Below are 16,063 nucleotides of genomic sequence, written 5' to 3' on the forward strand. Positions count from 1 at the left end.
TCTGAAAGCTAGTCCCTAAATACTGTGGCAATACATCATCTCACATACATTCCAATCACTCTCTACCCTTTTCCCATTTCATTGTGTGAAAAATGAGCAGTCTTGTCTTGAGTTATAATATTACTCTTTGTTTTTATAGTATCCCCCGTTATCCACAGGGGATATGTTCTAAGACAGCCTCCCCCACAGTGGATGCCTGAATGCTCTCTCTATATAAGTATAGATATGCACACGTTATGATTTTTCCTATACAAACATACTTATGATCAATTTTAATTTATAAATTAGGCACAGTCAGAGACTAACAATAACTAATAATAAAATAGAACAATTATAACAAAACACCAGAATAAAAGTTATCTGAATGTGGTCTCTCTCTTCTTGAGAACTGCAATGGCTCCTAAGTGACTAAAGGGTGGGTGATGTACACAGTGTGTATACTCTGCACAAAGGGATGCTTCACATCACACTACTCAGAAAGGCACACAATTTAAAACTTATGAATTATTTATTTCTGGAATTTTCCATTTAATATTTTTGGACTGTCGTGGACCGCGGATAACTGAAACCAGGGAAAGTGGAACCTCGGAGAAGGGGGGGCTACTGCATTTTGTGTGTGGCTTCTGCTGCTGAACTATAAGCCTCAACAGAGCTGGGAGCCATCAGTCTTGGTCACTACTTTATCAGCAGTGCCTAGAAGGGTGCCTACCATATGCTCAACAGACATTTGGTGGTCTAATGAACACTTCCAAATCCACCAACTACCAAAATATTAAAACTGTTCTAAAGAAAACCCTAACAGGAAAGCATTTATTTGGTATCTCTGCCAGTTCACAAGATCCAAAGAAATGCAGAACCCATATATTGACAAACTAATATGAATAGATTTATTCAATTCAGTTTCAATCCACTGCTATGAATTCAGTGGCAGTCAAATGTTAACTGCCCTTGAAGTATATTTAAACTGTCTCCAAAATGAAGGAGAAGCGAGAAAAAGAATATAGGAGGAAATAAAACTAATCTTCTTACTGAAAGAAACATGAATACCACAGCCAGGAATTCATAATGCAAACACTTTTAAAAATGTCATTCAAGCTTCAAGCTCCTATTTTTTCCTAAGAGTTACTGTGGTTATGAGAACATTAGAATAGCTAATACAGAGACTGTGGTATTCTATATAATTGGGCTCCTCTGGAGGTCAGCAGCACATTTGGGTCAAATAATGTGAGGGTTCTGTTTAGGACTGCTATAAAATGTATAAGAAGAAAGCTGAAACAAAAAAGGCACACAGAATCTTGCAGTATCCTACTTTCAAAACATGTGATGGAATAAAGTTCCATTTTCAAAATCTATTTTCTTAAAGAACCCAGTATTAATTGCATGTTGATGTCTAAAGCACACAAAGTTGCATTTCTCCACTTTGAATACCAGACTCCCAATTCCTTAAGTATAGCCCATTGTACGTAATTCCCAGGTCAGGGGTGCAGTAGACAAATTAATTAGTCTATTAAGTCTCAGTCGTATCCTGGCACTGATGTTTAGGTTAGCACCTTCAGCAACAAGTTTCTAATGCTTAACTATGCTGCCATTTGTTCCTGAGAGAAATTAGGAATGAAGGGAAAAAAAGAAAACACTGCTGGGAAAAGTTCCCACTGACCTAAAGGCAGAAACATGCACGTGAGTCAGGGGTAGATTGGTGTATTCATAAAAAGGAGAAAAACTCCAGTTGATTAGTTCTTGCTATTTTAAGTGATTAGGAGAAAAATAAATGGCTTCATATCTAAGGGAAATTTAAATAGCATTTAACACTCTACAAAATCAACCTAAAAAATGATGATAATTTGCTATGACTTAGCACTAAAGAGAAACCAATGATTTCATATGACGAATCTCTGAAGCATTTCGTGGGAAGATTAAACACTTTGACCAAATATTTGTGGATGCTACAAATGACTGAAATGAACCAAATCGCATATTAGAAAAAACAGACATGTGAGAATGTGTTCACATATACACACGCACGCACATGCCCACATACAAACCCACACAGAGAGAGTGGAAGAGAGAGGGGAGAGGGGGCAGGGAGAGCTATCGGTTATCTTTCACGTTATAGCCATTAGTTACTACAGAGTGTTTCTAAAAGAATCACATGCCATACATAGTTCAAAATTCAGCAAAAGCAAAATTTGTTAATTATCATATAGCACAACAGAATATCTATGCACTGCATAGGAATTTTCTTTTCACTTAAATTTTCCCTTTCCTTTTGTTCAGTGGGGTCACGGTACAGTGAAATGTTTTTATAGCATCAATGACCCAGAAGAGTGTGAGAGATTAGGCTCTAAAAGCTATTTTATGCATAAGAATTGGGTGTTAAGATTATCTCAAGAACAGTAATGACAAATGAATAACTCAGTGTACAATGGCACCATCTGTCATAACAAATATGTTACATATTAGGCAATCACACTACATTACACCCACACTAAAGTGATGTTCAAGTCGAGGCCATTTAAATTCCATCCATCCCGAAGGCTGGATTATTGAAAAGACGATCACAGTATAACTGTGTCTTAAAATTTCTCCTGAAAATCCTAGCGTTTGGGCTCTATAAAAGCTTAAGTTCACCCAATTTTCTCCAAATACAGTGCCATTAAATGGAGGATTATTAAAATACAATTACATTTACTGGACGTTTTCTTCAGGAAATAATCAGATATATTGAAATAGGAAAGAACTAGACAGGTAAAAAAAAATAATGATTTAATAGTATTTATATTAGCAGAAAACTGAAACAATGTCAATGTCTAACAATGCAGAGATAGTTAAATAAATTATGCTATAGTAGAAATTGAGAAGTCATTAAAGGTCATGATTTCAAGGAACATTTAATGGAATAGAAAATCCCTAGCGTATGGCAGGCACACAATGAAGAATTGTTAAATGAATGAAATAAAATGCAGGTTACAAAAACCATATGCATAGTTTGATTCCAATTTTAATACACATATTCATGTTATATAAAAAGGTATTACATATGCATATTTTGTATATAATATGTAACCAAAGTGTGCACAGAGGTTATTTTTGAGTGATAGAACTAAACTCAATTCTAATCATGAACATGTATTGCTTTTACAATTAAAAATGAAGCTATTGTAGCTACTACAGCAGATTGAGTCCAGTGAGGTTGTCATTACCGAAGATGATTCTCCTTATGTAATCATGAGGGGAATCAAGGATGAGGCAGAACCTTCTGAGTGATGTTCTCAACCACTTGCTAAGACTCCCAACTCTAACCACATCCAGCAAATTTGATAACCTCCAATACTATCTTTGCCTCAGGTATGATTAATCTCTATTCTTAAACTATGTCTTACTAATATGAGTATGTGTATTAATAGAATGTCTCCTTATCTGGGAGCTGTTTTGTACAAATGCAAAATATTTCTTTATAGGTGGCCCTAGAATTTCTCTTCTGAAGCCAAAACAGTGTGTGTGTGTGTGTGTGTGTGTGTGTGTGTGTGTGTGTGTGTGTTTGACAAACTCATCTATTTATCATAAACTGCCTTAAACCTTCTTCACATATGGCAATGGATATTTTACAAGTCCTACTGAAAAGAATCCCATCCTTTAAATTCAGTTATAGTTTCCCCAAAAAATATAATTTTGAAACTGAGTTTTTAAATGGCATTTCGAATCAACATTGCCAAGTTTTTTAAGTGTTAAAAAAGACACAGTTACTCCCTGGGTTCTGCTTATTAAGGTACAGATTATTTTATGGGCAAAGTCCATTCCAACCTATCTCTTATAGGCAATGTTTTTGTAGGCCAGAGGTCGGCAAACTTTGGCTCGCAAGCCACATGTGGCTCTTTGGGTACATACATGTGGCTCTAAAGTAAAATTGAAAATGAAAATTAAACAATCACAGTTTCACTTATAAAATTTTTAAGGGATATTATTCACATAATGATGATTTCACTTGTTTTACAGCTTTTGAATAATTTTTAAATTGTTGTGAGGGACAGGATTGGCTCTTCTGTCTCAAAAGTTTGCCGACCCCTGCTCTAGGATCACCTATAAGCATCTCTATGTGTAGTTTTCTTTCCATCGCTATGGAATGAAAACAAATAGCACTTCTTGGTGCTCTGTTTGTATGGTTGCTATGGAAGTGACTGGATTTTGCACCTGGGAAAACCCTACTTGGGGCAGGAAAGAGAAGCATGGCGGCAAAAGAATGAAACAAGTTAGGGCAACGGTCAGCACCTTTAAACGTTCACTTTTTCCTTGGAACAGCCTTTGGCTGAAATCTATAAAGCTCTGACCTGACCTTCCGCTTCCTGGCATGAAAGTACTTAGCATTATGATGTGAACACCATGACACTGGCAAGGTCAGCAACCCTTTCCCTTGCTCTGAAGAAGCATTAAAATTCTGTTTCTCACCAACCCACAAATTTCCACCTCCCGGCTCCCCCCAAATCTAGTCAGGCCCTGGTCCACAGGGTCTAATGACCAGACAACAGAAATACCAGGTGGTAACTGAAAGTCTCAGATGGAATACAAATGAGACAGGACACTGCTTGCCTCGCACTTTTAAATGTATAGCTCTCCCCAATGTCCCTGAGGATGTCCCTGTAGGTGACTCAGGGAAAGAGTACTTAGTGAAAGAAATGTACATTTTCCATTTTCATGAGTTTCCTCAATTGCCAACAAAAGTGATTTCCTTGAATATATGCGTTAAGTGAACCAATGGTCTTCAAAGTATTTTAGAAAATGATTTTTCTTCCTCTGTTAAATACTATCAAAAACAAAAACAAAAACAGATAACGGCAGTTAATCTAGCTGAAGAGGGGAGGATGCAAAGAAGTGCACAGAGCTCCGCCGACAGCCTGCCTACCTAGTCCTCAGCGTTCCCCACAGCGCTCCTTAAATACCCCTCAGGATTCTAGGGCCCTGAGAGACAGGATTTGCAAACCAATTAAAGAGATCCTGCCCTTGGAATCAAAGAGTTAACATTCACAGTGTTGACTATTCTAAGCAAGACACACAGTCATTTATAACTTTAAAAGTCAGAAGGGGTGGCTAAATTTTTCAACAATATTTTGCTCCATTATTAAATGAGGAAAATTATGATTAGACAGAGGAAAAATCCATTGTATTTCTTGTAATTAGTGAATTCATTATAAAGCACAGAGTCAGAGGCCAGAATCATGTGAAATCTTATTAGATAATAGAAATTGCCATGGTAGTTTCAGAAAAGAAAAGAAAAGCAAGCAGTGATCCTCACGCCTCCTAGCTGGCCAAATAAATGTCCAGAAATTTAATAAATCCTGCTTCACATTTGTTGAGTTCTCATAAAAATGATAAAACAAAAGACAGATAAAGTTTTAAAGAGTCAATAAAAAATGTTTTTTAAATTACTCTGAATACCATGAATGTTACAATAAGGCCTCAGAAATGCCGTTGAATGCCATGAGAATTTCTGTGTCATTTTATTATTATATATCCTCAAGAGTCAATCCCTTGAAATACCATACTGAGGATTTTGCATTTTATTCTGAGGAACCATTCAAGAATAAGTTTTAGTAGAGTCACTTTGACTATAAAACAGATACTAGAATGGAAGGTGCAAAGCTGGCTGCAGGGAGGCCAGTTAAGAGATATTTACAGTGAGAAATGATGGAGTCCTAAACTGAAGCTGTAATAATCAAAATAGAGAAGGGTGCCATACTTGAGAAGTACTAAGATAAAACAGGGAAGGTATAGAAACTTGAGCTGAGGAGACAGACAGGAGTCAAGATATCATGGACAATTCCTAGGTCTCTGGTTTTGGCAACAGGAAGAATAATGGTGCAGTTTATTAAGAATACAGAGGACACAGGAAGATAAGCAAGCCTGGTGGGGGAAGGAGAGATGACTTTAGTTTGGGACACTGGACATATGACATGTCACACTTGAAGCTCCTGGGTACATTCTGAGTGCAGATGTGCAGATTTCATACAAGACAGTCGGTTCTGTTGGGGACAGACCTGTTCTGGGGACATAAGATATGAGAGCCATCATTAGCACTGAGTACTGACAAGTGAAGTCATGACAGTGGATGGAATGAGCCAGGAGAGGGCCAGGAAAGAAAGCCCCAGACCAAACTCCTGAGTCCACCAACAGGAGGCAGAGGAAGGGAAGAAACCTGCAAAAGAAACTGAGAAGCAGCAGCACAAGTGGTAAGAAGTGGGTTCGGGAAGGACAGAGAACAGTTCTGAGAAGGGAACACCTACACGTCAAATGATCCTGAGATACAGCAAGATGACTAAAAAGAGGTAATAGATTTTGCAACAATAAAAAAGGAGTAATTCATGACCTTTGCAAACACAGTTTTAGCAAACACGATTTTAGCAGTAAGATGATAACAGAAGTGATACCAATGTTCTTGAGGAACAAATATGATGTGAGAACACAGAGAAAATAATTCTTGCATAGCTCCTGGCACATATTAAATGTTCCAATTATTTCTAATTTACACTTCTCTACTTTGCATCATCCTCCCCAAGTTCTTAAAATATACCACAATCCCTCAAAGCAATACCAAATGTATGTTTAATGATAACTTTCATTACAATTGGAACCTCAATAAGATGTATGACAAGTGCTTTGGGGTACTCACCATATCAAAGTATTTAGTATTCTTTAAAACATTATCTTTCACAAGTTTCAAGCTCCTCAGTCTAAGGAAGGCAGAATTGTTGGAGGCATTGGCTTTAGTTGGTTTTATGTATTATTCACAAATCATTTTTTAATGATTCTTAAGGAAATCAGTAAGATGACTTAAGCCCTACCTAAACCATTTGGAAAATATGTCAAGTGTATAACTTATAAAATACAAATATAATATCAAACTAAATTATGCCATAGATTTTTGTGTGACTTAGTAAAGTCACCCCAATTCATTGTTCAATTATTATCAAATATTAATTGCAGTACAGGAGGTATTTATTATGAATTTACCTGTCTCCTTATATCACCCGTTAAACATTTCAATGAAGTCTAGGAGCTTATAATTAAAGAACTGCATTTGTGAAGAACACTAGTATATAAACGTGCTTAAAAAAAAACAAAATATCTTCATGTAAAATATCTGGTATAAACAAAAGACCAAAAAGCAAAAGTAAGGACCCTGTTTTACAACATCTTCCTAAACATGTTTTAATATCAAAGACAAAAAAGCAGAAGTCCCACCCAGCTGTTTACTTCCACAGCATCTGGCCAAACAATATTTCCCCCTTTTCTTACTAGAAAAAAATGCAAGTCTTTCACTTCATTTGCATGAAAACACAGCAAGAGGTGGACCCATTCAGTGTTGTAACAGAAGAATCAATCAGAAATTAGATTGAGATCTCAACTTTGAACTTTTTTTAGTTTACCAAGTTTAAAATGTAATGGTCTGCCATCATGCACAATAATATAGGCTTTTGCATGTTAACTCCAAATCTAAGACATTTATAAAAAGAATTTCACATATCAATTGGAAAGACTTGCAGATACTAATATAAACACACACACACACACACACACACACACACACACACACACACACACACATTTAATCATCAGATGAGATGTTTTCCTCCCAGAACTATGGGGAAAAAAGCACATGTAAAGTCCATTTTACCTAATTCCTATGTTTTCTCTCCACAAACAGCTCCTTCTTCTGACTCCCCAATTTCTGTTAAGAAAATAACCAACATTCCAGAGACACACAGCCTCAAAACTTTGGAGTTTTCCTGAATGCCAGTCTCCCTCATCCTCTATATCTAAATAGTTGCCAAATACAATGGATTCCACTTACTCAACGTGCCAGGAATTTGTCTCTTTCTTTCCATTACTTCTTCCACAACGCCGTTAGGCGTTTTGCTCTTTGAATAACTTCCGAATGCATTCCAGTTCTCCCTAAGCAGTTTCAACTACTCTCCATAAAGGCAAGTTCCAAGTTACTGCTGTTCGGCCTTGAGTGGTTCTCTCTGCCTAGCAAAGTATGTGCACACTCCTTGGCCTGGCATTAAAGACCCAATTACATGGCAGTTTCTTCATGCATAGCCTGCTTACGGCTAAATATTCTGAAACTTCATTTCTCCATTTCCTAGCTTCTTACCTCCCGATCTTGACTCATGCTATTTCTGCTAACTGAATGCCCTCTCCTCCCAACTCCTCACCAAAAAAGGCTGATTCAGGCTTCAGTAATAATCTCAAATGTCATTCCTTCATGATACTTGTATTTCTCCCCATCCACCTATGACACTGTCCTTCTGTGAGCCCTCACAGAATGCCTGTGTCTTGTATTGTTCCCATATGCAGGGGGTGCCAAAAAAAATGTATACACATTTTTTTTTAAGATTTTTATTGGGGAATTGGGGGGATGGGAACAGTGCTGAGGAATTGGGGGAAGGGGAACAGACAAGTTGCTGTCCTTTCGTTCTTCAGTCTAGTTGTGGAAGACGTTGCTTCACTGGCCCAAGTTGGCACCATCATTGCACTCTTCCCGGGTGAGGCAGATCAGTCCCTGGCTTCTGGACGGCTGCTCACTGCGGCTGCTGGTCGCTCATGCTGGCTGCTGGCTACACACGGTAGCCCATGACAACCCACTGCCACGGGCTGCAGTCTACGCCGTCACCATCACCTGCGACTCCCGGCAGCCCAGCTCCAGGTTGAGCTGTTGTTCAGCATCTTAGCTGTGGAGGGCAGTGTTACTGGTCCTCATATGTGGGATCCGAACCGGGGCCCTCTGGCGTCCCAAGCCAGCTCTTAACCAACGCGCCACTTGGCCGGCCCAACACACATTTTAAGAAAGGAAAACTATATTAAAATTGTAATGCTTGATATATACTGATAAAAAAATGAATACAAGTCTCGTTTGACTTTTGCAATTATAAGAGGTGCTCAAAGTGGTTACCATCAGCGTCCAGACACTTCTGATTACAACGAACCACTGTTTGAACAACACTGACCAAAGTGTCCACTGGTATACATTTTTTGGCACCCCTTGTATGTCTTCAGAATTGTTTATATTTTCTTTCATCTTTATGCCATTAGTAATCCACTGGCTCCATGAGGGCAGAAATTTCTCATCTGAAGGCACCTAATGATCTGATCATACTAACACTGTCAGTACTTGCTGAATTTAATAGAAAATGTTAATGCATTAATGCAGGTCTGGAGGTAAATCAACTCATCAGTAACCCACAAAGAGTGAATGAACTGGTGGTCTGTCCATTACAGCTTTTGCTGTCCCCTTTTTGTAAACCAAGCCTGTGATTTGCGCTAGCTGTTTCCAGGTCATCTGAGTTGACCAGTTATCGTCAGTGACACTTAAGAAATTTGGATGAATGTCTTACAAATAACTTTCAAACAAATAACATAAATATTAGGTCAATTTGAGACAGCAAATAGCTTTTTAAAAGTAACTCCTATTATTCTACCACAGGAAAAAGTACCCTTTGAATAAGCTTCAAAATAAAATGAAATGTTTTTAATTAAACAAGTTTTTTAAAAGCCAACATATAAGTTAATTTGAGGTCATCTGTTTTCTAAATTTTATCTACTAGATTTTCACCTTATGAACACCACTGAAAGGTACTATTTTTTGAAACTGCAAAAAGTAAATGTAGCGCTCTCTCTCTCTCTCTCTCTCTCTCTCTCTCTCTCTCTCTCTCTCTCTCTCTCACACACACACACACACACACACACAAACTATAAATCAATATAACACTGTAAGATTCAATGAAAATAATGACAGCTTTAAAAAATGCAACCCAGTGTATAGCCAAATAACTCATGAAACTCAGCATGCATTGCTGATTTTGGACATGATCACCAAATTTAACAAGGTGTTCTTGAGAGAAACAAAATAAGACAGGTCCCCGGAGCATCCATTCAAAATGGCAGATGCATCTGAACTCCAGGGCAAACTCCTCTGGGCTAATATTATGGTTGGCCTTAAATTAAAATTGTAAAGTTTAAACATTTTTAATTTAAGTAATACTTCAGAACACAGGAAAGCTCTTTGTTAAAGTCAGGCTAGCAAGCATAACAGAAAAATTAGAGCAATATAAGCTCTAAACATGATCACGTGATTTTTCTTTATTAATAAGACCAAGAGTTTGATACAAAATTTGCAAAATCTGTAAAACATTATGTTCAGAAAAACAAAAAACAAAAAACAGTAAATGTCTTGTAATGCAATCTGAAGAAGCACATATATATATATATATTTTTATAAATAGTATTTCATACAGTCATTCATCATTGAGTCACACATATCAAAGCTGTCATTTTCAAAAAGAAAATAAAGAAAAAAATTTGCGCCTTGCAGGTAATCTTTGCTACATGAAATTGGATTGCTGCAAATTACCATTCACTGAATTTTTATAAAGTCGTGATTGCTGCCTGTCAACATTTGGCACAATCCAATAAGAGTTATTTCCCACCAACACCCTCCGACCACCACCATCACCACCCATTCAACTTTAAAAATCTAGTTGGCTTCTTTACCTTATCTTTTTTAATAGATGGTTAAAGCCCTTATGAATTTCCACACTCTCATTAAAATTCCCCTAGTACAATGTCCAAGTTTCAAAGCATTTCTGTTCTTTACATGTGAATTTGACATGGACTTAGAATACCTTTAAGACATCTGCTCTGAGTTGTTTTTTTTAACATTAGTTGAAAGATTTGGGCTGATCTGTGAAACTGTTCTCAAATAATTATTTCAACTATGGACATTTAGGATATAGCTAGCCAAGGTTAGGAAGCCAGTATGTTATCTAAAAGAAAACAACAAAATTGACAATATATTGGGATAGACTGCTTATGTTTGGCATCATTAATCTTAGCTTCCCTATATTTCTGGAGTAAAAGAGGAGAGAGGTGATCATAGATCGTGAAATTGACTAAAAGTATATGACATTATTTCTGTTCTATGTATGATATGGGAGACATCTACATTCCTAGTCTTTCTAAATAGGAAGAGGGTGGTCAACAAATTTCTGATCTAACAGACATGAATTCCACTTATTGAAAGCAGAGGCTAAAAGTAATCCAACATATATTTTGTACAGTGAAATACAAACTCTTCATTTAATAGTCAGAGAAACTAAGATCTAAACAGAGAGGAGATTTTACTTATAGGAAAGTAAGCTAAATTAGGAAGGTCCCTGCAAAAGTGGCAAAGGTTTTCATATATCAGGCAAAATGCATTCAATGGCAATGATTTATTCAAACTAACTTAAACATAAATATATTTATTGGCTCTTATAACTGCAAAGTTAAGAAGTAGTATGAGCTTCAGGTAAGTCTTGATCCAATGGTTCAATAAAATAACCAAGGACCCAGTTCCATTTCATTCTTCCACTATACCATTTTAACTCATTACTCCAACACGAGGGCCAGCAATTCCTAAGGCTAAAGAGTCCTTTGCTCAAGTTCACTAAGAAAAAAAGCATTGCTGTTCTAAAATGCTCAACCAAAACTTTGAGATTCACTTCATGGAATTGACTTAGGTCATTTATTCACCCTGCATACCTCACTAGAGCCAGGACGAAATACGTTGATTGCCTTGATCTAAATTGCAGGAGGTGAAGTCAGCTTCCCTGAAAATTCACCGATACTCAGGAGAGAATTTGGCAAATACATGTTGGGGAGGTAACCAAATAATCCGCCCCACCAATCAAGGCTGGGACACATTCTAATCCTATACTGAGACCATTTGCCTCTGTCCTTTTTTATACCTCCCTGTTTTGAAAGATTTTGTAATGTTGAGAAAGCAAAACGAAAAGCAAAACATAAACTATTTTTCTTCAATTTATAGGTATAGTAAGTTTTACCTAGAAATTTAAGAGCAAGAAGACACTATACAAGGATATAGTTCAGCTGATAGGATGATTCCAGTAATTCTAAAACTCCCAACTTTACCTTGCTTGTCCCAGCAAAACTGAAGACAACTACAGTTGCCAAATAGGAGTAATGCAGGTGTCAAGTAAACGTTTTAAATGCCTAAGGGCAGGGCAGAAAAGGAACAGTATTCTCAGAAGGAAGAGGAATTTCTTCCCAAAATGAAAGAGAATACCACAGTCTCCAAAATATGCTAGTCAAGACATAAACTCCAATTAAAAATATTTTAAATTAAAAAAACAAAAAACAAAAAAACATTAACATCCTTAAACTGAATCCCATAATAACTGGAAACAACTGAGTGCTGAAGGCAACCCAACCCCCCCACCCCCCAGCCAAGCGTAGTTTGCTCATCATGTTATTTAGCTCCATACTGTAGATTTTCCAAACAGCTAGTCCAAGTGTGAGCCCAACCTCTTGGAAGATCATAATCAAGGAGATCAAGAACCCAAATCATCTGTGAGTTGAAAGATCATCTAATCTAGTACATTTCAAACTGCCTATGGGTAGGGACAAACAGAGCAAAGGGGGTTTTGTGACACTCCCTCCTCCCACCATTACATCTCCAAGAAAAACAGGTCTTATTTGATCTATTCTACACAAATAGCTTCTGGAAAAGACTTCATTTGAACAAAGAGCTTTGTGTTTGAAAGACTAGTTAATCTAAACTTGGTATTTTTCTTTTTTTCATATTCTTTTTTATTCTTTTTCAATGTTATTTTATTGTGGTAAGAACACCTAATATTGGGTTGTCAGAAAAGTCATGACGTATTTTGTCTATGTTTTTATAAGGTCATTTATTTATATAAAGAACAAAGATCAATCAATGATGTATTGCCCATTTCATTCGATAACCTTTTGCCATCTTTCAATGAGCTTCATAATTCCTCGTTCATAGAAGGACCTGTCTTTATTCGCGAAAAACTGAACAAGGTACTGACTTACAGACTCATCTGAATTGAACATTATACCACACAAGTTCTGAAGACAGAGAAACAAGTGGAAGTCTGACGGCGCAAGGTCAGGTGAGTATGGTGGATGTGGCAACACATCCCATCCAAGCTCCAGTAATTTTTGAAGGGTGATCAAACTTGTGTGTGGTCTCGCGTTGTTGCAAGGAACACAACTCCTTTACAATCAACAAGCTCTGGACGTTTCTGGATGATGGATTCATTCAAACTGTCCAATTGTCGACAATACACATTTGAATTGCTTGTTTGGTTCCTTGGTAGAAGCTCAAAAAACATGATGCCTTTAAAATCCCACCACACTGAGAGCATAACCTTCCTTTGATGAATGTCTGCTTTCAATGTCGTTTGAGGTAAATCATCACATTGGGACCAAGACCATTTGCACACCACACTGTTGTCAGCATCCCACTTCTCATCACCAGATATCAGTCGCTTCAAAAAAGGATCGTTTTCCTCACGTTTAATGAGCATATTGCAGATGTTTATACGCACTGTCAAATGAACTTCTTTGAGTTCATGAGGAACCCAAATATAGAGCTTGCTTACATATCCCAGCTTCTTCAGGTGGTTGTGAATGCTTGAATGATGGATGTTCCATGTTTCTGCAATCTCTCGCGTCGTGTAACATCGGTTTGACTTGATCAATGCCTTTATTTTGTCGTCATCAACCTTGGTGGGCCTCCCTGACTGAGGAGCGTCGTCGAGATCAAAATCACCAGCACAAATTTCATGAACCATCATTGGCACTGACGTTCTTGTAGAGCATTGTCACCGTAAACTTTATGCAACTTTTCACAAGCTTCATACGTGTTCTTTCCTTTATGGAAGTAAAACAGTAAAATATGGCAAAAATGCACAGTTTGGTCTTCCATCTTCAACTTGTAAAATCTCCAAAACTCAACCAAATCGCTCAATTTTCTTTTAGAATGAAGCTAGAACTGTCAGCTGTCAAATGGCATTGCAATAATGTAGATGCGAATGACTCTAATACTTCCAAAACTGACCCAGTGCCATCTGTCACAAACATGCATCATGACTTTTTAAACAACCCAATATATCGACCCTCTTACCACATTTTTAAGTGTACAATACGGTATTGCTGACTACAGGCACAGTGTTGAATATCAAATCTCTAGAACCTTTTCACATTGCTTAACTAAAATGTCATGCCTGTTTAGTTACTCCCCACTTCACCCAAACCACCATTCCCTCTTTGATCCTATGAATTTAACAATTTTAGATACCCCATGTAATAGTAAGATAAATCAGGCAGCATTTATCTTTCTCTGACTGGCTTCTTTCACTTAGCATTTTGTCATTAAGGTTTATCCATGTTGTCACACAGTGCAGAATTTCCTTCTTTTTTAAGGTGGAATGGTATTCCATTGTATATACAGACTACATTTTCTTGATCCATTCATCTGTCGATGAACATTTAGGTTTTTTTCCACATCTCAGCTATTATGAACAGTTCTACAATCAACATGGATATGCTAATATCTGTTCGAGATATTGATTTCAATTCTTTGGGTAAATACCCACAAGTGGGATGATTGGTCATATGGTAGTAGTTGTATTTTTTTATTTTTCTGGCAGCCTCCATACTGTTTCCCATAGCAATTACACCATTTTCAGTTTTCACCAACAGTGTACAAGGTTTCCAATTTCTCCACATCCTTGCCAACGCTTGTTTTTGTGTGTGTGTGGTTTTTTTTGTTTGTTTTTTTTATAATAGCCATGCTGGCAGGTATGGGGTGCTATGTCACTGTGGTTTTGATTTGCTTTTCTTCAACATTAGCAATATTGAACATTTTAAAAATACATATATAGATATAGATATATATTCCTGTTGGCCATTAGTATTGCTTCTTTGGAGAAATTCTATTCAAATTCTTAACCCGTTTTTTAATCTGGTTATTAGTATTTTTTGCTATTGAGTTGCAGAAGTTTCTTATATATTCTGGATATTAAGTCCTATCAGATATGTAGTTTGCAAATATTTTCTCCCATTCTGTAGGCTGCCTTTTTATTTTTAATCTGTTGCTTGTTTTGCTTTTCAGTTTGATGCAGACCTACTTGGCTATTTTTGTTTTTGCTGTCTGTGCTTTTTGTGTCATGTCTATGAAATCCTTGCCAAGATTAATGTCATGAAGCATTTCCCCTATATTTTTTCCTAGGAGTTATACAGTTACAGTTTAATTTTTTAATCCATTTTGAGTGGATTTTCATTCATTTTTGTATGTAAGGGTCTAATTTCATTATTTTGCATGTGGATATCCCACTTTTCCAACACCTAAATTTATTATTTTTTTATCTCAGAAACCTAAGTCCAAGAAGTTTCAATCCGTTTTCAGTATCCAGTCTAAATTCCAGAATTAAACCCAGGTCTCTGGAATTCACTCAATTACTATACCATCTTTTAGTATGTATGTAGCACAGTCCCTGTAAACCAGACACCAATCACCAAAAAAATGAATCGGAATATCTAAACAATCACTTCAATTTCAATATTTCCCTTCATAAACAAAATTTCAGACTTAAACCTGTTGCATTCATATCCCAACTCTGCTTAATTTCTGTGAGACTGAGCAATCGTTTCTTAAATCTCTTAAGATTTAATTTTCCCATCTGCCAATAGGAATAACATAATGCTACCTCTAAAGGATTAAAAGAGATTTAAAAATATGAGGTACATTTGAAACTGAGAAAATATTAAATATATGTTAACTTGTAATACTGACTGAAAATAATTCCAAACACTAATATGTACTCTATTACTGAGGTGGTACAGGTTGTGTTTGTTTTGTCTTTTTCATTTTAAAACTTGCAGAGAAGAACATTCCATAAAACATTCATAAAGACAAGTGTCTGATGAAGAAAAAGAAGCTGTATAAAAATGGACAGGTTATACACAAGGATATCTTGCATGATTATAAGCGTTTTAGACCCACATTGGAAGATGAGTCAATGCAATAGCACTTTTTTTTTTAATTGGGGAATTGGGGGGATGGGAACAGTGCTGGGGAATTGGGGGAAGGGGAACAGACAGATGCTGTAGTTTTGTTCTTCAGTCTAGTTGTGGAGGACGTTGCTTCACTGGCCCAAGTTGGCACCATCATTGCGCTCTTCCCGGACGAGGCAGATCAGTCGCC

General features: G+C 36.9%; 1 protein-coding gene across 2 annotated transcripts in view; it reads right to left on the reverse strand.

The window, feature by feature from the left end:
* The window catches only part of BMPR1B (bone morphogenetic protein receptor type 1B), a 408,951-nt gene that overhangs the window by 226,535 nt on the left and 166,353 nt on the right, over window positions 1-16,063 (reverse strand). The gene's annotated exons all lie outside the window — the stretch shown is intronic.

Source organism: Hipposideros armiger, unplaced genomic scaffold, assembly GCF_001890085.2.
Source record: "Hipposideros armiger isolate ML-2016 unplaced genomic scaffold, ASM189008v1 scaffold_112, whole genome shotgun sequence".
Lineage (NCBI taxonomy): Eukaryota > Metazoa > Chordata > Mammalia > Chiroptera > Hipposideridae > Hipposideros > Hipposideros armiger.